General features: G+C 41.8%; 1 protein-coding gene across 2 annotated transcripts in view; it reads right to left on the minus strand.

The window, feature by feature from the left end:
- nek6 (NIMA-related kinase 6) overlaps positions 1-22,191 on the minus strand; it is an 86,541-nt gene extending 64,350 nt beyond the window's left edge. Inside the window, exon 1 of one of the 2 annotated variants that reach the window (XM_036976811.1) lies at positions 21,863-22,191. The gene's annotated coding sequence lies outside the window, so the exon portion shown is untranslated. Of the gene's footprint in view, positions 1-1,771; positions 1,915-21,862 lie in introns of those variants that run through there. The other variant, XM_036976812.1, reaches the window with a different exon arrangement.
- Between the last annotated feature and the right edge of the window lie 4,068 nt (positions 22,192-26,259).

Below are 26,259 nucleotides of genomic sequence, written 5' to 3' on the forward strand. Positions count from 1 at the left end.
ACTGAACTCTTATCCCTACGACAATGTTGTGCTGACTTTGGCAGACTTGTACTTCTCAGTGGGTCTGGAAAGCCATAACATAATCCAGTCTGGGAAGTCAGTGATAGGACCGTTTTCATAATACAGTAGAATAATGCTTGGGAAGCTGTTAAATCCAGTGGTGTATAGAGTTTACAGCCTTCATCATCTTCAGTCCCTTGCCATCAACCATCATCTTCCTCATCATCATCAACGCCATCAACCATAATCATCAACCGTCATCATTATCACCATCAACATCATAGCCATCAACCATCATCTTCATCATCACCATCAACATCATAGCCATCAACAATCATCTTCCTCATCACCATCAACCATTAACCATCATCATGGAAATCAACCATCATAGCCATCAACCATCAACCATTAACCATCATCATCATAGCCATCAACCATCATCATAATAATCATCATAGCCATCAACCATTACCCGTCATCATCAACACCATAATCATAGCCATCAACCATGATCTTCCTCATCACCATTAACATCATCGCTATCAACCATCAACCATCATCATCATAATCATAATCATCATTGAGATTGCTATGAGGCCAGACTGTTTTGCATGGTAATGATAATAGGAATAGGGAGACAGATCTGTGACCATCTGGTGAATTCTCTTGGCCCAAGGGATTGGTGAGCGGACCATCTGGTGAATTCCCTTGGCCCAGGCACCAACTGTGCCTACATAAGGACAATAGTACTGTGTGCGTGCGGTGGTGTGATTGGAGGGAGGTGGATGACGCCAATCGAGAGTTGCATGGTGCAACGCTGCAAGCCACCGCTCACAGAAGTTTCATTGTGGGGTTTCACCGCTGGACTGAAAGGGTGCATGGCCTTTTACACACACGTCATTTCTAACCACACAGTCATTGCGATGATGCACGGAAGTTTCACACACACACACACACACACACGCCGGTGGTTAATATCAGAACTTCTATGGTAACGATCGAGGAAATGAGAGGGAGAGAGACAGAGCGATAAAAGGGGAACCAAGTAAAAGTAGCTCAACGTCTGAAACTTTCAGGTCTTCCAGCCTTAATCTTGGTCATTGAAATTGCAATGGAGGATTGTACTGCTTAAAAACATAAGAACGGGAAGCATAGAAATAGTGCACATAGAACTGATCTACCACTTCTTAGACTTGCATTCAATGAGAAAACAAATCTATAATACATATTTCTATGTGAATTTGGTCAGTTCACCCAAAAAGTTACACATTGCAGCTTTAACCTAACCCTTGTTCTTAAACCTAACCTTAACCCCTAACCTTCATTAATTTTGACCGCTATGCCTAATTTTTTTTTTCTCCTTTAATGATCAAACACATCCATCCATTGTCATGTGTTGTGGCATTTCCCGACAAGCACTATGCCATCCTTATAACAATGTTGTGGGTGTGGCGATGAGATTTGTTTCTCACTTAAGTCTCAGCTAGGCCTAAAAAACAAACATTCATATTTGAGTCATTTTACAACCCACATTCTTATCCAGTGTGTCTTCTATTGCGACATACAAGGGGAATAGAACGGCATACAAATTAGTTTCACAAGTAAAACTCTTCAAAAGTAAGGTATCGTTTAGACCAGGGCATATCAATCACAAGGAATTCTCATCAACATATCATCAATGCTTCTCTTCACTACTGCTTTTTTTTAGTAGACTTGTAAAAATATACGTGATAAAGTCTTCACAAAGAGTCCAATAGCGTGTTCACCTGACCTTTTTTCTTTAGCCTCAGCTCACACCTTTTCTTCAGCGTTTCCTTTCAAAATTTGTGGAATTCGTCAACTTGATGTACGTGGAAATCCAAACCTCACGAGGTGACCTCAGATTAGAGAAATGATTAAGCTCTTACTTGTGGCTCTAACCAAACTCTCCCTCTTCACTCACGCACACCAGTGACTGACGTCAATATCAGTTCAAAAGTTCCTCACTTCTCAAGTGTCAACCCAATACTCTAACACCACACAACCTGCACTTACTAACTTAGCACAGTTTACGACATCAGAGTACTGTGTACAGGACTGCTGGGAGAACATTCACACACACAGCTTTATTCTTATGACATTTCAGGACTTTTGGGGGAGTACATCTTTTTTTACAATTAAAAATCCTATTTTCCCGATCCCTACCCATTAACCTAACCCTAACCTTAACCCTAAACCTTAAACTTAAAATAGCTTTTGAAGATATTCTGGACACAAACCAAGTTATTGTTTTACAACCCTGTCAGGACATTGGTTTCCTGATAAGTTAGGAAAACAAGTACACACACACCTCAATGTGAAAAAACAATCTTAACCATTTCCCTATGTGAAAGTCATTCACTTTTTGACAACAATGCTAGGCTAGTTTGTTAGAGCTTGCTAACCTGGATTGGCAGGCTATGACTATAATCTTATCAGGGTGGTGAGTTAATGGACAGAAGCTATGCTGGGTTATTAATTAATGGGAATTGACAGGGTCTGTACAATATCTCTATCTAACACCTATAGTACAGTGCTGTTGGGGATCAAGGGTTATGGCTCAACCCTTCTAAGGAATAGTTTTCTGTGTTTTTTTACAACCACACCCCACCACCATCTCCATCACCACACACCCTTCCGACTGTCCATTAGTGCTGCGTCATCTCCCAGCAGATGTAGATAGGTCCCTCAAATAAAATGGCCGCTAATAAGAGAGAAAAGAGCAAACCCGGTCGTCTGATAATAGATCCAAGCTGAGTTTGAATGCAGGGGGCCCTCTTGGATTGGGTGAAAAAGAGGCGTGGAGTAGTTTATTAAGGAATGCAGCTGTTTGTATCAGTTTACCGCTAGGTTCAATCTACCTTCGCTACTCCCAGAATGTGAGCTAACCCTTCCCACATAGCATCTGGGTCAAGTCTTCCTGTTCCTCCTACATGGAAAAGGCTGTGGTACTCATTGGATTAAAGAGATTTGTGGGTAGATAGATATTTTGGGGGTTTTGACCTTTTGACAGTACAACCCCATTTGCCACAAGTCTCCTTGCTCGTCGACATGAAAAAAGCTGCTGGATTTGTAGGTAGAGAGACAGATAGTAGCTAGATGTTGAAATGAGTATGTGCTTACAACCTGCCTGTCTGCCAGAAACACTGTAGTTTGTCACGCACGGATGTAAAAACCTATCCATCCTAGGTAAAGGCAACTCTGCTACCTTATTCTTGAGACTTTTTTTGTGGGGCTCTAAGTACTGTTCAACTTGTACGAACATGCTAGTGTTCGGTTTGATCTCGAGACAAACAAGGAAAGGTGATGCAGTGAATCGGAGGCCTTATTCTATTTATGGGTTCATGCGGTTACTACTTTTAGTTCTACCATGGTGTTCTTCTATTTTTTGTTGCTGCAATTCCTTTAACAGTTTCTTTGCCAAGTGGAGCAAGCCTAATCCGTCGTTCCTTAACACTGATACACCCAAAAGCGCACAAACCGAAGCGGTACTGTATGAACACGTGCGCACAAACACACAGTGTAAATACTACACACACACACACACACCTGCACCAACATACAAACACCCACGCGCACACACACGCACGCACGCACGCACGCACACATACACATAATATTGTGCTCTCCAATGACTCACACAGCCACCATTTACCAGGAAACATTTCAAAATGGTTATTGTTCAAGTCTGCCTCGGTCGCCTGAAATCCCTCTGGCAGATAGCAGATCTAAACTCAGAGACAGACAAGCTGAGGGTAAGAGAGGAGAAGGAAGACAGGATCTCTTTTTCTTTCTCTCTCTCTTCCTGGTCTCCCTCTCCCTGTCTCTCTCTCCCTCTCTACCTCCAATTGAACTCGAGTCAAGTTTTGGGCTGACTAGCACATGATCCTCAGATGAGAGAGTGGTGCCGTGCACCCCGGACATTTGACAATGAGACAGAGAGCCAGGTTTGGATCCTTCCCTTCCCTGCACTGTAGCCGCTTGGAACTTAGTCAGCAGCATACTGTTATAAACTACAGCAGCAGTGGGCATGGAGTTGCTTAGCATCATCAACATTGTATTTTCTTTTGTGTTCAATTGCAATTCGGTCTTGGGTATTCTGAGACCAGGATTAAAGAATGCTATCCTGCAGTATGGAATTTGAATCTATGTTCGCATTTACATCTCAGTATAATCCAAGTCTAAGAGTGTAGTTGCATTTATGTCTTCTGAGTGGGTCCAGATGGAAATTCCTCATGCAGATAGAAAATATTTGAAATCAGTCTATAATTAAAATACCTACAGAATTAATTAAACTCAAACCGTATACTGCAGGGCAATTCCAAGGTAACGGAATTATGCTGAGATTGATTTTTCACTCAGTATAATTCTGTTACCATGGAATTGCCCTGCAACAAAACAATAGTTTTTCAAAGCAAAATGCTCTCGACCACTTTAGGTCTGATCAACAACAGTTTCAATCAACAGCTGTTGATCAAAATACTCTGCCAGGCTCTAAGAGCTTGCCATACTAATGCAGAGAGTAAAGAGAAGCTTGCAGTGTTGACTGTGGACCCTAAAGCTCAGGATTTTCCCCACATTTCTGGAACTCTCTCTCTCTCTCCCTCTAGTGATTACTGACTCTGAAGGAATCAGAGGAACGTACATTACATGATCAAAAGTATGTGGACACCTGCTCGTCAATCATCTCATACCAAAATCATGGGCATGGAGTTGGTCCCCCCTTTCCTGCTATAACAGTCTCCATTCTTCTGGGAAGGCTTTCCACTAGACTGGAACATTGCTTTGGGGACTTGATTCAATACAGCAACAAGAGCATTAGCGAGGTCGGGCACGGATGTTGGGTGATTAGGCCTGGCTCGCAGTCAGAGTTCCAATTCATCCCAAAGGTGTTGGATGGGATTGAGGTCCGGGCTCTGTGCAGGTTCTCAATTGGCGTCATCCAGTCAAGTTCTTCCACACATATCTCGAAAAACCATTTCTGTATGGACCTTGTGCATAGGGTCATTGTCATGCTGAAACAGGAAAGAGCCTTCCCCAAACTGTTGCCACAATTTTGGAAGCACAGAACCGTCTAAAATGTCATTGTATGCTGTAGCATTAGGCCTAGCCCAAACCATGAAAAACAGCCCCAGACCATTATTGCTTTAATAAGTCCAATCATTGTGCAACAATTCTAAAGGCAATCGAGTGAAAAGCAAACAAACAATGGCCACGATTATAAAGAGCTACTATTTGTATTTCTCAACTGGTAATTGAAGTGTGCTTCCCATTTGCCATGGGCAAATAGGCAGGCTTCATTCAGCGTGTCACACACCACTTAGAGAAGACGTTTCTTTTCACAGGAAAATGTTAGCTTTTAAAAAGCACATTTCATGCAATTCTACTACACTTTATATGACTGGAGACATTAGCAGAATCTGTTTTAATACAACAGAAATGTCAGGGTAGCCTACTCTGCTGACACTGACAAACAGATCAATAAAAACTACGTCTGATCCATTTATAAGGCCTATGAAAAGGGGACACACAAATACAATATGATGTCCATCTAACCTGGAGGAAATGATTGTCCTAAAACAAACAAAAGTGGGATTGACCCAATGATAAAGACAGTGAATAGGCACACTCACCAGGCATATGGCTGATGTTCTCCGCTCAATGAAGTTGAGAATTTTGATAACTAAAAGACAGATTAGACTATTTTCAGTGTCTTCTCTTTACAGCAATAGACATTTGTTTTACAAACTGTTTTTCCGCAATTGCATTTTTAAATATTACGATATGCCTGGCTGGGTCTCCTTTGCTTTTCACTGACAGTCGCAACTCAATAATCATGTATTTGGTATTTTCCACGCACTCTGCCCAAATTGCAGGCCCTTCCGACTGTAGGCTATGCAATAAAAAAAAAAATGTTTTATGTAGGACAAAACACACATCACGAGATGAGAGACAACACAACACTAAATAAAGAGAGAGCTAAGACAACACATCATGGCAGCAACACATGACAACACAGCATGGTAGCAACACATGACAACACAGCATGGTAGCAACACAACACAGCATGGTAGCAATACAACATGACAACAACACGGTAGCAGCCCAAACATGTTACAAACATTGTTAGGCACAGACAACAGCACAAAGGTTAAAAAGGTAGAGACAACAATACCTTACGTGAAGCAACCACAAGTTACAGTGAGTGAACACACACACACCATATGCGAGCTATACACACATCAACACACAAACACAGACAAACATGAGTATTAGACAAGAGGGTTGAACATTTTGGGGAATATTCAGAGGTGTAAACTTTCCGTGGGAATTAACGGGAATATATGGGAATTAACAGGAATTAATGGGAATACATGGGAATTAAAGGAAATATACGCAAATAAATAATGTTAATTGCATTTAAATGTAGATGTTTTTTTGCATTGGATATATTTACCATATCACATGGAGACAGAAACATACAACTTTTACCTTATAATAAGTAGACATAATTGCAAATGATTAAATCCTTACAATAGAAATTAAAAAAACTATTTAGTTACGAACTGAACTTTAATTAAATGAGTTGACTCTTCACATGGGATGATTTCACTGAAAAACAAAAGAAAGGGAATATTGAATGATCCACAATGATCAATCGCACCTTCCAAAAACGTTTTCAACATACAGTTGAAGTCGGAAGTTTACATACACCTTAGCCAAATACATTTAAACTCAGATTTTCACAATTCCTGACATTTAATCCCCGTAAAAATTCCCTGTCTTAGGTCAGTTAGGAACACCACTTTATTTTAAGAATGTGAAATGTCAGAATAATAGTAGAGAATTATTTATTTCAGCTTTTATTTCTTTCATCACATTCGAATAGAAGTGTCAAATAGAAGTAGAAGTAGAGGGACTTTTGTCAGAGGTTGCTTGTTGTGAGCACTGAGGGAACTTTATGCACTTGGCCAGATGATGCTGCATCTTTGTTGCATTCTTCACATATGATTTCGCACAGTATTTGCAAATGTACACAGCTTTTCCTTTTACATTAGCTGCATTGAAATGTCTCCACACATCAGATAGTGCCCGTGGTATTTTCCTGTAAAGGTTAGAAAAAAAATTGTTAAAAAATAAATAATACAATTCCATGTGCTGATAAATAGTTATGCAGTTAGATTAAACAACTCCTTTGTATGATACATGTTTTAAAATGAAGCATGTATGAAAACAGGTGAATTAACACTCCTCTGTTAGCAGGCTCAAGCAAGCTAAAATCCACATGGTAGCAAAAACTAGCAGAAACTGTTAACAAGTTAGAAAGGATTTAAACACCCTTTGCTGTAGGATACTATTTACTAGTTAAAAAATAAATAATGTATGTCATATGAAATATATTCACCCAGTATTGTAATCAAAACTTACCAGAAAGCATGTAGTCCTTGGCTCAGACAGTGCAGTAGTGTGGGCTCAATAGCATCTCATTAGTGTGCAAGGTCTTGAGAATCAGCTGTACATGTGAGTGCACTGCACATGTGATGGAAGAATGCGCTGTGCATGCAGAGGGTTGCAATTCCATTGAATTGGGGCTAGATTAACCAAAATATGACACAAGACCTAGAATTGCCTTATGTGTATCCCACAAAAAAGGTTCACTGTTATAAGCTAACTTTTTTGATGAATTTAAGCAAAATTCCTAAAATTCCCGGGTTTAACTTCCCATGGAAAATTCCGGAAATTTACCGGAAAGTTTCCAACCCTTTGCAAACCTATTAGACACACACCACTCACTAAAAAAATATGCACACCACAACCACACAATTCTTTCTCTCTCTCTTCTCTCTCAATTCAATTCTATTCAATTCAATTCGCTTTATTGGCATGACGTAACAATGTACACATTGCCAAAGCTTATTTTGGATATTTACAACATAAAAATAAATAAAAATGAGAATCAAACGGGACAACAGTTACAACAATAACCAAGTGTCAAAATAACCATACATTCAACAATAACAATAAGCATACAGTAGAGGACATGTGCAGGTTGATTGGTCTGTCAGACACTGTCCCTCATCTTATGGCAGGCAGCAATGTAGCGCGCTGCCAACCCACAGCTCTCTGCGTCCTTCCCCAACAGGACGGGTAGCCTATCCTCATCAGAGAGGTCTTTGAAACCTTGAATAAGGGTTTCAAATTTGGGAAAATGACACTCTGTAATTGTTTTATATTTTTTACATTTTGTCAGGAAATGCAGCTCCGTCTCAGGTTCTACTGTTGTTGTGCAGTGGTTGCACAGCCTTTCCTCTACAGGGAGCCAGGTTTTCCTGTGTCTACCCGTCTAAATGGCAAGGCTGTGCTCACTGAGCCTGTACTTTGTCAAGGTTTTTCTCAGGTTTTGATCAGTAACCATGGTCAAATATTTAGCCACAGTGTACTGTAGATTTAGGGCCAGATAGTACTGCATTTTCCTTTGAGCTTGTGTTTGTGTTTCCCAATAAGCAATATAGTTTTGTTTTGACTGTGTTGTAATTTGGTTTATCCTGATTGATTGGATGTTCTGGTCCTGAGGCTTCAGTGCGTTAGTAGAACAGGTTTGTGAACTCAGCCCCCGGACCAGCTGGATGAGGGGACTCTTTTCTTTGCTCAGCTCTTGGCATTGCAGGGCTTGGTAATGATATGAGAGGGGGTCACTGTATTTTAGATGTTTCCAAAACTTAATTGCTCTTTTTTTGAGTTTTTATTATTAGCTGCTCTGTTCCCAAACAGTTGGCTGGTTAAAAGCTGCTCCATTCTCAAACAGTGGACTGGCTAACAGCTGCTATGTTCCTAAACAATGGGCTGGCTAAAAGCTGCTATGTTCCTAAACAGTGAGCTGGCTAAAAGATGCTCCATTCTCAAACAGTGGGCTGGCTAAAAGCTGCTACGTTCCTAAACAGTGAGCTGGCTAAAAGCTGCTCCGTTCCCAAACGGTTGGCTGGTTAAAAGCTGCTCCATTCTCAAACAGTGGGCTGGCTAAAAGCTGCTCCGTTCCCAAACAGTGGGCTGGCTAAAAGCTGCTCTGTTCCCAAACAGTTGGCTGGTGAAAAGCTGCTCCATTCTCAAACAGTGGACTGGCTAACAGCTGCTATGTTCCTAAACAGTGGGGTGGCTAAAAGCTGCTATGTTCCTTAACAGTAGGCTGGCTAAAAGCTGCTCTGTTTCTAAACAGTTTGCTGGCTAAAAGCTGCTCTGTTCACAAACAGTGGACTGGCTAACAGCTGCTATGTTCCTAAACAGTGGGCTGGCTAAAAGCTGCTCTGTTTCTAAACAGTTTGCTGGCTAAAAGCTGCTCCGTTCCCAAACAGTTTGCTGGCTAAAAGCTGCTCCATTCCCAAACAGTGAGCTGGCTAAAAGCTGCTCCGTTCCCAAACAGTGAGCTGGCTAAAAGCTGCTCCGTTCCCAAACAGTGGGCTGGTTAAAAGCTGCTACGTTCCTAAACAGTGAGCTGGCTAAAAGCTGCTACGTTCCTAAACAGTGAGCTGGTTAAAAGCTGCTACGTTCCTAAACAGTGAGCTGGCTAAAAGCTGCTCCATTCTCAAACAGTGGGCTGGATAAAAGCTGCTCCGTTCCCAAACAGTTGGCTGGTTAAAAGCTGCTCCATTCTCAAACAGTGGGCTGGCTAAAAGCTGCTCTGTTCCCAAACAGTGGGCTGGCTAAAAGCTGCTCTGTTCCCAAACAGTTGGCTGGTTAAAAGCTGCTCCATTCTCAAACAGTGGACTGGCTAACAGCTGCTATGTTCCTAAACAGTGGGGTGGCTAAAAGCTGCTCTGTTTCTAAACAGTTTGCTGGCTAAAAGCTGCTCTGTTCACAAACAGTGGACTGGCTAACAGCTGCTATGTTCCTAAACAGTGGGCTGGCTAAAAGCTGCTCTGTTTCTAAACAGTTTGCTGGCTAAAAGCTGCTCCGTTCCCAAACAGTTTGCTGGCTAAAAGCTGCTCCATTCCCAAACAGTGAGCTGGCTAAAAGCTGCTACGTTCCCAAACAGTGAGCTGGCTAAAAGCTGCTCCGTTCCCAAACAGTGGGCTGGCTAAAAGCTGCTCCGTTCCCAAACAGTGGGCTGGTTAAAAGCTGATCTGTTTCTGCTCTTTAAGACTTTTTTACAGTGTCATGGTAAAGACCAGAACCTCTTTAGGCAGATCAAAGGGCCACAGCTGCTTCTTCCTCTGAACGTCAATGAGGATGCGGCCTGCTTTCACTCCACTCCTCTCCTTTTCGTGACAGGGCCTCAACCACAAATGGAGCCCCCCCACAGACACACACCCTAACATCCACGACAGCACCACAGTAAAGGCTGACAATGTAAAAGCTTCCAAGACCAGTGGCAGACAGGCAGACAAGACAGGCAGACAGACAAGTCACTCCCCTGTACAACAGTACTGCATTCAAGGCTACTTCTGACATACACTCAAGTCATACACACCTAGTCATACAAAACTGCAACACCCACATGCAGTGATAGACAAACACACTTAAACCACCAAGCCTAATTAGACACTCCATCATAGTAGATACAGTACACCCTCCGCCCCCACCCCCCCCCCCCCCCACCTCTCCATTTCACCACAGTGACGGCTGGGTGAGGGAGGAGCAAAATAAATGACAACTCCTACATCTAATAGATAGGGGTTACACATTAATGGGGACGGTCTCTGTAAACCACGTTCCGCCCTCGCCCCTGTCCCCCACCCACCTCTGATTAACCCCCTAGAGTCGATGTACACGCCCCCATGGAAATCTAATTAGCATAATAATAAAGAATCAGTCAGTTTAAACTAGAGATATGTTTTTTTGCATTGGCTGCATCTCAATCAATCGTATCTTCCGATGTCAGCCTTCCGCATCTGAGGAAAAAGGTGGCAGAGCTAGAGAGGTGTTTGTCAGACCATGAAACATCCTGAAAATCGGTATACTCACAAAAACGTCTGTAGCGTCCGAACGGTTTGGCCTAGAAAAACAAACTACATGGAAAGGTGAGACTCTCACGAACACAATGGTGTTTTCAGTTTTGCTCTACGACACCCACAAGCATCACGGGACTTGTCTAAAGTCGGTACAGCCTGATCTGCCAACTTTTGTCCGTAGCGTCCGAACAGGAAAGGTGGGCCACTCACGAACACGTACACGTTGGCTGGTTTGCTCTAGGACACACAAAAGCCTCACAATACCAGGCTGAAGGTAGCCAGGTGCCAGTTTAAAAAATGAATGGAAATATAATGGATTCGGGAAGCATTCAGACCACTTCCCTTTTTCCACATTTTGATATGTTACAGTCATATTCTAAAATGTTTTCAAATCATTTTTTCCCTCATCAATCTACACACAATGCCCCATAATGACAAAGATAAAACAGCTTTTTATACATTTTCGCAAATGTCTATATATATACCCTTTGCTGTGAGACTCAAAATTCAGCTCAGGTGCATCCTGTTTCCATTGATCATCCTTGAGATGTTACTACAACTTGAATGGAGTCCACCTGTGGTAAATTCAATTGATTGGACATGATTTGGAAAGGCACACACCTGTCTATATAAGGTCCCACAGTTGACAGTGCATGTCAGAGCAAAAACCAAGCCATGAGGTCGAACTAATTGCCCATAGAGCTCCGAGACAGGATTGTGTCAAGGCACAGATCTGCAGCATTTAAAGTCCCCAAGAACACAGTGGCCTCCATCATTCTTAAACGGAAGAAGTTTAGAACCACCAAGACTCTTCCAAGAGCTGTCCGCAAGGCCAAACTGAGCAATCAGAGAGAAGGGCATTGGTCAGGGACGTGACCAAGATCCCAATGGTCACTCTTGAAGGAGCTACAGAGTTCGTCTGTGGAGATGGGAGAACCTTCCAGAAGGACAACCATCTCTGCAGCACTACAGCAATCAGGCCTTTATGGTAGAGTGGTCAGGCAGAAGCCACTCCTCAGTAAAAGGCACATGACAGCTCGCTTGTCATTTGCCAAAAAGGCACCTAAAGGACTCTCAGACCATGTGAAACAAGATTCTCTGGTCTGATGAAACCAAGTTTGAACTATTTGGCGTGAATGCCAAGCGTCAGGTATGGAGGAAACCTGGCACCAACCCTACGGTGAAGCATGATGGTGGCAGCATCATGCTGTGGGGATGTTTTTCAGCGGCAGGGACTGGGAAACTAGTCAGGATCGAGGGAAAGATGAACGGAGCAAAGTACAGAGAGATCTTTGATGAAAACCTGCTCCAAAGCTCTCAGTACCTCAGACAATATAAAAACTCAGCAAAAAAAGAAATGTCCACTCACTGTCAACTGCGTTTACTTTCAGCAAAGTTATCTGTAAATATTTGTATGAACATAAAAAGTTTCAACAACTGAGACATAAACTGACCAAGTTCCACAGACATGTGACTAACAGAAATTGAATAATGTGTCCCTGAACAAAAGGGGGGTCAAAATCAAAAGTAACAGTCAGTATTTGGTGTGGCCATCAGCTACATGAAGTACTGCAGTGCATCTCCTCCTCAGGGACTGCACCAGATTTGCCAGTTCTTGCTGTGAGATGTTACCCCACTATTCCACCAAGGCACCCTGCCAGCATTTCTGGGGGGAATGATCCTAGCCCTCACCCTCCGATCCAACAGGTCCCAGGCGTGCTCAATGGGATTGAGATCCGGGCTCTTCACTGGCCATGGCAGAACACTGACATTCCTGTCTTGCAGGAAATCACGCACAGAACGAGCAGTATGGCTAGTGGCATTGTCATGCTGGAGGGTCATGTCAGGATGAGCCTGCAGGAAGGGTACCACATGAGGGAGGAGGATGTCTTCCCTCTAAAGCACAGCGTTGAGATTGCCTGCAATGACAACAAGCTCAGTCTGATGATGATGTGACACACCGCCCCAGACCATGACGGACCCTCCACCTGCAAATCGATCCCGCTCCCGCTCCCGGTGTAACGCTCATAACTTCGACGATAAACGCGAATCCGACCATCACCCCTGGTGAGACAAAACCACAACTCGTCAGTGAAGAGCACCTTCTGCCAGTCCTGTCTGGTCCAGCGACAGTGGGTTTGTGCCCATAGGGGACGTTGTTGCCGGTGATGTCTGGTGAGGACCTGCCTTACAGCAGGCCTACAAGCCCTGAGTCCAGTCCAATCCTGTGCAGGTGTTGTTACATGTGGTCTGCCACTGCGAGCACGATCAGCTGTCCGTCCTATTTCCCTCTAGCGCTGTCTTAGGTGTCTCACAGTACGGACATTACAATTTATTGCCCTGACCACAAGTGCAGTCCTTGTGCCACCTTGCAGCATGCCTAAGGTACATTCACGCAGATGAGCAGGGACACTGGGCATCTCTCTTTGGTATTTTCAGAGTCAGTAGAAAGGCCTCTTTAAGCTGTTAGTGAAAGCTGTTAGTGTCTTAACAACCGTTCCAAAGGTGCATGATCATTAATTGTTTATGGTTCATTTAACAAGCATGGGAAAAAGTGTTTAAACCCTTTACAATGAAGATCTGTGAAGATATTTGTATTTTTACGAAATATCTTTGAAAGACAGGGCCCTGAAAAAGGGATGTTTCTTTATTTGCTGAGTTTATATATACAGTTGAAGTCAGAAGTTTACATACACCTTAGCCAAATACATTTAAACTTTTTTTACAATTCCTGACATTTAATCCCCGTAAAAATTCCCTGTTTTAGGTCAGTTAGGATTACCACTTTATTTTAAGAATGTGAAATGTCAGAATAATAGTAGAGAGAATGATTTATTTCAGCTTTCATTTCTTTCATCACATTCCTAGTGGGTCAGAAGTTTACATACACTCAATTAGTATTTGGTAGCATTGCCTTAAAATTGTTTAACTTGGGTCAAATGTTTCAGGTAGCCTTCAACAAGCTTCCCACAATAAGTTGGGTGAATTTTGGCCCATTCCTCCTGACAGAGCTGGTGTAACTGAGTCAGGTTTGGAGGCCTCCTTGCTCTCACACGCTTTTTTAGTTCTGCCCACATATTTTCCATAGGATTGAGGCCCGGGGTTTGTGATGGCCACTCGAATACCTTGACTTTGTTGTCCTTAAGCCATTTTGCCACAACTTTGGAAGTATGCTTGGGGTCATTGTCCATTTGGAAGACCCATTTGCGACCAAACTTTAACTTCCTGACTGATGTCTTGAGATGTTGCTTCAATATTGCCACACAATTGTCCTACCTCATGATGCAATCTATTTTGTGAAGTGCACCAGATCCTCCTGCAGCAAAGCACCCCCACAACATGATGCTGCCACCCACGTGCTTCACTTTTTGATGGTGTTCTTCGGCTTGCAAGCATCCCCCTTTTTCCTCCAAACAAAACGATGGTCATTATGGCCAAACAGTTCTATTTTTGTTTCATCAGACCAAAGGACATTTCTCCAAAAAGATTGATCTTTGTCCCCATGTGCAGTTGAAAACCGTAGTCTGGGCTTTTTATGGCGGTTTTGGAGCACTGGCTTTTTCCTTGCTGAGCGGCCTTTCAGTTTATGTCGATATAGGACTCGTTTTACTGTGGATATAGATATTTTTGTGCCTGTTTCCTCCAGTATCTTCACAAGGTCCTTTGCTGTTGTTCTGGGATTGATTTGCACTTTTGGCACCAAAGTACGTTCATCTCTAGGAGACAGAATGCGTCTCCTTCCTGAGTGGTATGACGGCTGCGTGGTCCCATGGTGTTTATACTTGCATACTATTGTTTGTACAGATGAACATGGCACCTTCAGGCGTTTGGAAATTGCTCCCAAGGATGAAACAGACTTGTGAAGGTCTACAATTTTTTTTCAGCGGTCTTGGCTGATTTCTTTTGATTTTCCCATGATGTCAAGCAAAGAGGCACTGGTAGGCCTTTAAATACATCAACAGGTACAGCTCCAATTGACTCAAATGATGTAAATTAGCCTATCAGAAGCTTCTAAAGCCATGACATAATTTTCTGGAATTTTCCATGCTGTTTAAAGGCACAGTCAACTTAGTGTATGTAAACTTCTGACCCACTGGAATTGTGATTAAGTGAATTATAAGTGAATTAATCTGTTTGTAAACAATTGTTAGAAAAATGACTTGTGTCATGCACAAATTAGATGTCCTAACCAACTTGCCAAACTTATAGTTTGTTAACAATAAATTTGTGGAGTGGTTTAAAAACGAGTTTCAATGACTCCAACCTTTGTGCATGTAAACTTCTGACCATATACTGTATATTTTTTGTTGTTGAAAGATTTCTAAAAAACTGTTTTTGCTTAGTCATTATGAGGTATTATGTGTAGATTGATGAGGGGAAAAAACTATTTGATACATTTTAGAATAAGGCTGTAACTTAACTAAATGTGGAAAAAGTCAAGGGGTCTAAATACTTTCCAAATGCACTCTATGTAAAATAAATACATGTAAAAAATGTTTTTATCATTGGTTCCTGATCGTTCTTGTATCTCTCAGATATAAGACAGACACTTCAGAACAAATTTCCTATGGATATATTTGTTTTACTATCTATTTATTCATGTATGACACTGTTAATCATTGCGATTCTATTGGCTAATAGCAGTAAGGCCAAATTCAAAGTTTCATCAAATTCTTTGTTTATATATATTTTTTGATACCTTAATGCAGGGATCATCAACTAGATTCAGCCGTGGACCAATTCTCTTGACAGGATGGTCTTAGGGCCGGAACATAATTACGAATAAGAAGCCCAAACAGATATAATGTTTGACTAAAACAATCATTTCAAACCTTGTTTACATTTATATATACAATCATGTGTCTCTATTATGCATGGGAATACATGGGAATAGATTTCTTAAATGAATTAATTTTAAAAATATATAGATATTGATTTTAGCATTTGCAAATTGGCTTAGTTTGATAGCTAGATTCATTGGATCTGATTTCCTGGTGTTTTTACAGTCTTTTATGTCCAACAATGAAAACTTGGGGGGCCAAATAAAACCTGTTGGGGAGCGGCCAGTTGGGGAACCCTGCCTGTGATTCAAAATAAAATAGCTAAATGATCCTTGGTATGACCATCTTAAAACAATTCCATATGTTAGCTTAGATGTAAGGATTACGGCAATTAAAAGCACTGGGCCACTACTGGCTGCCAATGGTTCTGGGCCTGACCTAGATCCCTGGATTCCCTGCTTCCATCCTGCACGGAGAGGACAATGGATCCCTAGTGGTACCTGAGCGACATTAATGATTTCCAGTTGGCTTGGCTTTGCCCTGGGACTGGGTCATTGACACCGAATGGGAGGTGGTCACCAGGGTGACGGGGCGACCTGCCATACTCAGCTGGGGGAAGCAGTCCATGACCTTTTGACAGTTTGGCAGATATTTCTCACTTTTCTCGTTCCTCGCAATCCTCCGCAGAGGGGAGTTGCTTTTTTTTCCACTCAGTCGTGAAATAAGGACTGCAAATGTGACTAGATTACTATTTATGACATTCAAATTACAAACAACCTCGTTTGTTGGAAGAAAATGTGAGTCACAAATCCAGTTCTTAAGAAAAAAAGGGATCACACATGGCTCCTTAAACAATAACAGTATGGGCGTGCCGAGACTTGTCTTTCCTGTCCTTCCGAGCATTAAAAGCATTATTTTGCATTTGACTTACATTCTCTCTCTTCCTCTATATCTTTCTCTTTCTCTTTCTCGATCTCTGATGATGAGTCAGTCGTAATTGCTTACTGGAGTCTGAGACCGGTGCCAACTGGCAAGCGACCTTAACCTCCTCTGCACTACCAATACAGCTGCATTAATAACTGTTGATTAGTTACAAATGACAACCGGGCCTGGTGCCATGATGTTGGGCACATGTTGAGAGAGATGCATGTGTAGTGGGGTGCTACTAAGCATTTAACTTGGCCATTGTGGTGGCAGTAGGTCCCCTACTTGGTGTTCAATTGAGGAATTAGCTACTTGGGCTTCAGACTTGGGCTTGTCTTGGGTTCTACTTTGATACCCTCTGACTGGGACATGTTTCGAAATTACAATTATTACACAGTAATCATGTATCAAAGTACATCTTCCTGTACATCTTAGAAATAATATTCCAAGAAGGCAACTGCAGCAGTAGATCGTCCCTGAAATTTCTCTTTTAAATCTTCTAAACCAATCAAATAAAGAAACACATCAACAAATAAATAATCTTGGCAATGACAGCAGGGGGGACTCCAGGAGGTGCCTTCCAGAAATGGTGCTCGTCTTATACTCTCCTTTCATCTCTCCACCAGTGAAAATAAATCTCAAAAGGGAGCGAGCAGCTAAGCAAGACGCAGAGCGCTAGCGACGACACTAATATGTGACATTGTGTCAGCTCCAGCCCCGTGCAGCTGTTTCCCCTTCTCCCGTCAGCTTGTAGCTCCACACACTCCAAGCCTCCCAAGAATGCCTGGGAAAGTTCTGAGGGGGGAGAACAGACGGGGGACTCTCCGGATATCAATGGCTGAGGCACAGCCCTCTACCACAGAGGAGGAGAAAAACAGCTTATTTTGCATGTTTTTCTTGCAAAACTTCTGTCTTGTCTTACATTTTAATTAGCATGCTTGGTTGATTTAGACTCATTTTCCGAGCAGTCAGACTCAGGTATAAGAGGGGAAGTGACAATGAAGAAGTGATCATTTGTATGGTAGGAAGTAGGTTTCAGATTGGAAGGAACCGGCAAGATAAGGTTGATTGAGCACGAGGTCTTTTATCAAATAATGATAATGTGTATCAAATCAGCAATACCATCTGAGGTAGGTAGCTATGGTCCATACCTCCATAAAGATACCCATACATTAGTCTTTCTCCCTCCACCAATTCTTCACTGGTCCATCATCCCCACACTCGTCCATTATACTGGATGATGTGCCGTCAACATCATCCAGTTTAAAGCCCACCTCCCGACCTTGTCACTCTGTGAACCGCATATATTCACCTTCTCTTACTATTATCACCTTGTGCATTTGATAACATTAATGGTATTATTGTCAACTGCACTGGAAGAGAGGAAAATTAAACTGCCCTTTCTCTACTAGCCATTGGATATTTCTGAATAAACGTACTGAAAATCATAGGAAATATTTCCTATCATGGCATAGCATGATGTGTTGTTTTGACTGACGGGGGTTTGAACCTAGCTCATATGCATGACTGTGTTGGCCCTATGAGCAAAAGCTTATGCATTAGTTCTGGGGGGCTTATACAAATCTTCAGGTTTAAGGCAAGTTTACTCATCAAGTGAGCTTGGTTCACCAATCAACATAGTGATACATAGTGAAAAATGGGTCTTCGGTCATTCTTATGGTGAGGAGCTTGATACTTAAACCTGGCTAATACTAGACTAAACGGTTGTTCATAGACAAACAACACCAAAGTCAAATATACATAATTACGTGCATGTTAGAGTTTTTCGCCATGAATCTTGTTCTAAGGGCAGCTCGACAGAGTTGTCACTAGCTGACACAGCCACAGTCATCAAATCAGATTTGAAACCTAACCCTAACCTTAACTCATAACCTTAACCATACTGCTAACTCTAATGCCTAACCCTAACCTTAAAGCTCATTTTTGTTTTCATGAATTTTTACAGTATAGACAATTTTGACTTTGCAGCTGGCCTATCTAAGGAGAAATTGCTCACTTCTGCCTCCGGGACATGACTCATGACAATAAATGTCAACCTCCTCAATACTTGGTAATAAGGACATACATCTTTTGATCACTAAGTGTAGTTCAGTCCAGGAACAGTCTTAGGTTCCCTTTTGGTGGTTGTGTGTGTGAGTTATATCCCACAAACCACAGATGTTATCTAATACATGTTGCTCTCATAACACTGATGAAGCAGATAATGACTTTAATCGTCTTGGGTATGTCGTCACGACTGAACTGGCCTGATTCTTCAGACACGCGGGTCCCTGTTGATCTGCTTGACGGAGGCCACATTTGTTTTGCCCATCCTCTTGCAGTTGCCAAAATTGTTGCGTTGGTATTTCACCTCTGACTCCAGGCCACAGTTTTGTCAATCACGCACACTGTCAGTGCCCAGTCTACAGTTTATTCAAATAACTGCAAGTGACGATGGGGTATTTTCGTGCCGTTTTGAATGACAGCGGCTTCCAGAAATGGCCTGTTCCATTTTAAGAGCGCTGTCCGACATACGCCCTCACTGCATCCAGGGCCCAAGTGGGCCGAACCACGCGTACGGGTGAGTGGGGCGGGTGGAAGTGGGCGATATCCAATTACCAAAGAGCAATGAGTTAAAGTATGGGTGAGATGGTCTAAAAATACAAGCGTCTATATCGGGCCTCTTGGTCACTCCTTTTGCATTTATGTAGTGTTCTGTGTGACAGCTGCGTTGCGTCAGATTGTAAAAGCCATCAGTCCACGGTCTGCTTTCTATGAAAGAGACCCTACAAGAGGATTCTGTACTCACACAGGCTCAGAGTGGTTTCAGGCAGTTGAAAGAAAGACACATATTTGGCCTTTAGTTCCACCTATGAGCATCTGCAAATAGCAACAAATGTCAACACTTTTTGGAGCAGACATTTTGGTTCTCTGGATCAACACCAGACCAGTTCAAAACAAGGAGAGGTCACTTCCCAGTTAATTTTGATTACCTCCTAGCCTTTTCATAAGCATGATGCCTATGTATTGTAGCAGCCCATGGGAATTGCATGAAGGTCTCTGAAATGTGCATTGCATCTTGGCACATCATGCCATTACTATTCCAAACCAAAGGGTGAGAGGGGCTGTTCGCTTTCCACATGCTGGTGGTGTTAGACCCTTGTTGTAGCACTCACCACTAGCACCTGCCCACAACGCAGCTGACACGTGACTAATTTTAGCGAGGTATTGGGCCTGGTATGCCCAGGCATCCTAACAACCTCCAACCACCACACAGTTCCCCTCATACCCACCCTTCGCGCGTCATATTCGCGTCATATTCGTTTATACCACCGCATCAATGACAAATAAACAGGATCGCCATGACGTGCATCATACTCCGATTTCACTGTAAACAAATGGATCTCTCACATCGAAACCTGGGCTAACATCTGGTTATCATTTTCTGGTTGTCGAAAAGGAGAACGTGTAATACAACCTGTTATTTTACACATTAGTAACGCTGTTGTTTCACTTTTTTTTTATTTTATTCAAACCACAAAGACCAGGGAGATTTACCAATGCTTCACAAAGAAGGGTAACTACTGGTAGATGGGGAGGAATAAAACAAATGCAGACATTGAATATCCCTTTGAGCATGATGAAGTTATTAATTACACTTTGGATGGTGTATCAATACACCCAATCACTACAAAGTTACAGGCGTCCTTTCTAACTCAGTTGCTGGAGAGGAAGGAAACCACTCAGGGAGTTCACCAAGAGGCCAATGATTACTTTAAAACAGTTACAGAGGCTGTGATAGGAGAAAACTGAGGATGGATCAAAACATTGCAAACCTAAGTGACAGAACGAAAACAAAACACTAAAGCAATACTGCATAAAATGTGGCAAATCAATTAACTATTTTTCCTGAATATGTGTTATGTTTGGGGCAAATCCAATGCAACACATTACTGAGTACCACTCTCCATATTTTCAAGCATTGTGGTGGCTGCATCATGTTATGGGTATGCATGTAATTGTTAAGGACTGGAATGTTTTTCAGGATAAGAAATAAACAGAAGGGAGCAATGCACAGGCACAATCCCAGAGGAAAACCTGGTTCAGTCTACTTGCCACCAATTCACCTTTTAGCAGGACAATAACATAAAACACAAAGCCAAATCTACACTGCAGTTCCTTACCAAGAAGACAGTGAATATTCCTGAATGGCCGAGTTACAGTTTTGACTTAAATCTACTTGAAAATCTATGACAAGACCTGAAAATGTCTAGCAATGATCAACAACTAATTTGACAGAGCTTGAATAATTTTCAAAATAATTATGGATAAATGTTGCACAATTCAGGTGTTGAAAGCTCTTGAAAACTTACCAAGAAAGACTCACAGCTGCAATCGCTGGCAATGTGCTTCTACAAAGTATTGACTCGGGGATGTGAATACTTATGTAAATTTGATATTTCTGTATGTCATTCTCAATAAATTTGCAAAAGTGTCTAAAACCTTGTTTTCACTTTGTCAATTTTGGGCATTGTATGTATATGGGTGAGAGGAAAAATATATTTAATACATTTTGTATTCCTAATGTAACACAACAAAATGTGTAATAAGTCAAGGGGTATGGATACTATCTGAAGGCACTGTATTCTTGTGAAAGCCTTCCATATCAATTAAATGTTTTAAATTAGACTAAATATAATTTACATTGTCAGAATATTCTAAATTTATAGCAGCTATAAAAAGACAATTTGAGCGTGAGTTGATAATAAAAAAAACAACGTTTCCCGTACTTACTCAAGTAGCGTTGGTGTGGTAAACTGTCGCAACATATGCAACTACAGTATGGTTGTCGAATTTGACCAACCTTGTTTTTGGCTAATGCTGCCAGTCCGTACCGCAGCCAAACTGCCATACCCTGTAGCTACAGTATTCTTTGACGAATGATTCCGCGCAAAATCTAGATTTAGAACTTTTTTTGACAATTCCCCAGAACGCATGAGACACAGGGAGACACTGGTAAACACTCCGTGAACGAAACAAAATATGCAACAGAAATGACAGCCGAGTCCCGCGCTACTTTGTAACTTTTGTCACTAAGTCAAGTGCTGGGCTGTCTTCAAGTTTGCAACTATGTTGGCTACAATGACAATGGTTCTAAAAAAGTAATGAATTCAACACGTTTGAGTATTTTACCTGATTTTGCTGAGTTTTTCTCTTCACGCTGACGTTTTGGAATAAGGAAGGTGTAAACAGAGTTACATTAATCCGTGTTGTGCAACTCCCCCTTCTACAGCTCTAAAGTTCTCTCTCTCTCTTTCTCTCTCTCTGTCGCTCTCTCTTTCTCTCCGTCGCTCTCTCTGTCCCGCGCCTCTTTTACTGTCGCATGCCACGAAGGCCACTCAAACGAATCTGACCACACTTATTCTTTTACCGAGAGGAGAAACTGTAGGAGGAAGGTCGCTCGTGCAGTCAATTCAATAGTCGAGGGCGCGAATCAACGTCACATGGACTGCATGTTTTTCGAAAATTGGGTCAAACGTCAAATAGCACAGAAACTCAACCCACTGCATATTACTGATGAATAGAGGTATAGGCTGCGATAATATTTTCCAATGTAGCGTATCTATAGCCTACTCAGTTTCATAAAATTAGGTCAAAAAGTATATATTTTTGAACCACTATCATAAAACCCATTCTGCTTTTTTTCCTTCAGAGTAGACCTAATAGTTTTACAGTCACGTGAAGCATGGTCATGCACTTTCGATACAGATATAATTTAGGACCTACAAAGTTAATTTATGTAACTTCCATATCACACTTTTTTATCTTGATGATATACACCAAACATATTTTATTTATCAACTTGTATTGTTGTATTATTGTATGATCGCATAGGTTGTTTAGATTATTCTATGTGACTGTTTTGAATTATGCATATAACGATTACTGTATAGACTATGTTCAGACATCTTTAATAAAATATATGTTTAACCTTTATTTAACTAGGCAAGTCAGTTAAGAACAAATTCTTATTTAGAACGACGGCCTACCCCAGGCAATCCCGGATGACGCTGGGCCAATCTCCCTATGGGACTCCCAAACACAGCCGGATGTGATTCAGCCTGAATTCAAACCAGGGACTGTAGTGTCGCCTCTTGCACTGAGATGCAGTGCCTTAGACCGCTGCGCCACTTGGGAGCAGATCATTGGTTGAGAACTATGCAAGGAAGGATGGTTATCATAAAGTATCTTGTGTCAACAGTTCAGACTGAGGATAACTTGGCAAACATGTTTTGTCAGAGCTCACCTGACTGATTTCATTTGTTTATTTTAAAAGTGAAATCAAGGCAATAAAAAATGTATTTATACACATCAATTTGACATTCTACATCAAGAATATCTACAAGAAATCTCTTTGAACTGTAATCTTGTGTGTTGACCTTCCTTATAAAACCTAACATAAAAAAACGATTAGGTCAAAATTACCATACAATAACCCCAGTGTCCTTCAAACCTACCAACATATATACAGTCCATACTGTAAAAAGCTGTGTAGCACAGTACATTCTGTAGTAGGCTATGCATTGATAGACTGACATGTTAACCTCTCTCTGACTTTTAGCCAAGCAACAGTTAAAGGATAGATACATTCTCATAAAGGAACTCTTGTTCAGAGATATTCCCAATAGTTGTGCTCTGGTGATTTGTGTAATGCCTTGTATGCCCTGGGGCTGTGCATGTTGTGAAACATATTTTCCCCAGAAAAATTAGTTGCATCGCACTGATTCGGAGGCCCACAGCTTTCGAAGGCGAGTGGTAGGACAAGCAGACACTTGCTCATAACGTCTCTGACACAAGAATGAGTAACATGGCCTGCATATCCTGTAGGACAGGGTTTCCTCAACTCGGTCCTGGGGCCTCCCAGGGGTGCACAAAGCTTGATGATGAGATGATTATTTGAAATAGATGGTCACTAATAATGTTTACATGCAATTTCACCCACTTTAAAACGTACGGTATATACTGTGTTCTATTCATGTCTTATCCCATATAACTACTGCTGTACACCTTTTATATTCGTATACTATCTTTACACTCCCCTTGACTTTTTCCACATTTTGTTACATTACAGCCTTATTCTAAAATGTATATAAAAATATACACACAATATCCCATAATGCCAAAGCGAAAACAGCTTTTTAGAAATGTTTGCAAATGTATCAAAACTAAAAAACAGTAATACCTTATTTACATAAGTATTCAGACCCTTTGCTATGAGACTTGAAATTGAGCTCAGGTGCATCTTATTTCCACTGATCATCCTTGAGATGTTTCTACAACTTGATTGGAGTCCACCTGTGGTAAAGTCAATTGATTGGACATGATTTGGAAAGGCACACACCTGTCTATATAAGGTCCCACAGTTGACAGTGCATGTCAGAGCAAAAACCAAGCCATGAGGTCGAACGAATTGTCCATAGAGTTCCGAGACAGGATTGTGTCGAGGAACCAACTAATTTCTGCAGCATTGAAGGTCCCCAACAACACAGTGGCCTCCATCATTCTTAAATGGAAGAAGTTTGGAACCACCAAGACTCTTCCTAGAGCTGTCCGCCCAGCCAAACTGAGCAATCAGGGAAGAAGGGCGGGTGACCAAGAACCCGATGGTCACTCTGACAGAGCTCCATAGTTCCTCTGAGGAGATGGGAGAACTTTACAGAATGACAACCATCTCTGCAGCACTCCACCATTCCACTCCTCTCCAATCAGGCCTTTATGGTAGAGTGGCCAGACGGAAGCCACTCCTCAGTAAAAGGCACATAACAGCCCGCTTGGAGTTTGCCAAAAGGCACCTAAAGACTCTCAGACCATGAGAAAGAAGATTCTCTGGTCTGATGAAACCAAGATTGAACTCTTTGACCTGAATGCCAAGCGTCACGTCTGGAGGAAACCTGATATCATCCCTACGGTGAAGCATGGTGGTGGCAGCATCATGCTGTGGGATGTTTTTTAGCGGCAGGAACTGGGAGACTAGTCGGGATAGAGGGAAAGATGAACGGAGCAAAGTACAGAGAGATCCTTGATGACAACCTGCTCCAGAACACTCAGAACCTCAGACTGGGGCAAAGGTTAACCTTCCAACAGGACAACGATCCTAAGCACACACCCAAGACAACCCAAGAATGGCTTTGGGACAAGACTCTGAAGGGGCCCCGCCGGAGCTCTGGAAAGACCTGAAAATAGCTGTGCAGTGACGCTCCCCATCCAATCTGACAGAGCTTGAGATGATCTGCAGAAAAGAATGGGAGAAACTCCCCAAATACAGGTATGCCAAGCTTGTAGCGTCTCTTCCCAAGAATCGCTGCCAAAGGTACTTCAATAAAGTACTGGGTAAAGGGTCTGAATATTTCCGTTTTTTATTTTTAAAGAGGAGGTGGAAGAGAGGAGGAAGAAGAGGAAGAAAGAGAAGGAGGAGGAGGAGGAGAGGAGAGGAGGGGAAAGAGAGAGTGAATTGATCCAGAAGAGCTCTAGTTGTTGACAGGACACGAGGACAGCAACTGTAGGCCCTACTAGGCTGATAGCACGCCAAACAACTACATTACGTTAACATATTGGACTTTGATCCATCCAGGGCATCTGTCATGATTGATGTGAATGCTTTGAATCTGTGACACCTGTGTATCGGCTAAATTTGCCAAGTGACATAAACCATAGTTCTATTTTTACATTTTAAGAACCAAAGTCACCCTTATTGCTGCCTTTAGTGCAATAGTGTTATGTCATTTGTCATAAACTAACATCAAATCAAATCACATTTTATTGGTCGCGTATACAGATTTTCTGATTTTATCACAGGTAAAGCGAAATTCTTGTGTTTCTAGCTTCAACAGAGCAGTGATACCTAGCAATTAAATTTAATCAACTATGCACACATAATAATTAAGAAATATCAGAACGAGCAATGTAAGAGACCCGAATATATATATATATATATATATATATATATATATATATATATACAGTGTATATTTTTTTATTATTAATTATTATATTTCTTAATTATTATGTGTGCATAGTTGATTACATTTAATTGCTGGGTATCACTGCTCTGTTTGAGCTAGAAACACAAGAATTTCGCTCCACCTGCAATAACATCTGCAAATCTGTATACACGACCACTAAAATTTGATTTGATGTTAGTTTATGACAAATGACATAACACTATTGTACTAATGGCAGCAATAAGAGTGACGTTGGTTCTTAAAATGTAAAAATGGCACTAGGGTTTATGTCACTTGGCAAATTTTGCAGATTTACACAGGTGTCACAGATTCAAAGCTTTCACGTCAATCATGACAGATGCCCTGGTTGGATCAAAGTCCAATATGTTACCGTAATGTAGTTGTTTGGCGTGCTATCAGCCTAGTAGGGCCTACAGTTGCTGTCCTCGTGTTGAGTGTCTTGTCAACAACTAGACCTCTTCTGGCTGAATTCGCTCTCTCTTTCCCCTCCTCCTCTCCTCTCCTCTCCTCCTCCTCTTCTCTCTTCCTCCTCCTCTCTCTTCCTCCTCCTCTCTCTTCCTCATCCTC

The sequence above is a fragment of the Oncorhynchus mykiss genome, chromosome 5, assembly GCF_013265735.2.
Source record: "Oncorhynchus mykiss isolate Arlee chromosome 5, USDA_OmykA_1.1, whole genome shotgun sequence".
Taxonomy (NCBI): Eukaryota; Metazoa; Chordata; class Actinopteri; order Salmoniformes; family Salmonidae; genus Oncorhynchus; species Oncorhynchus mykiss.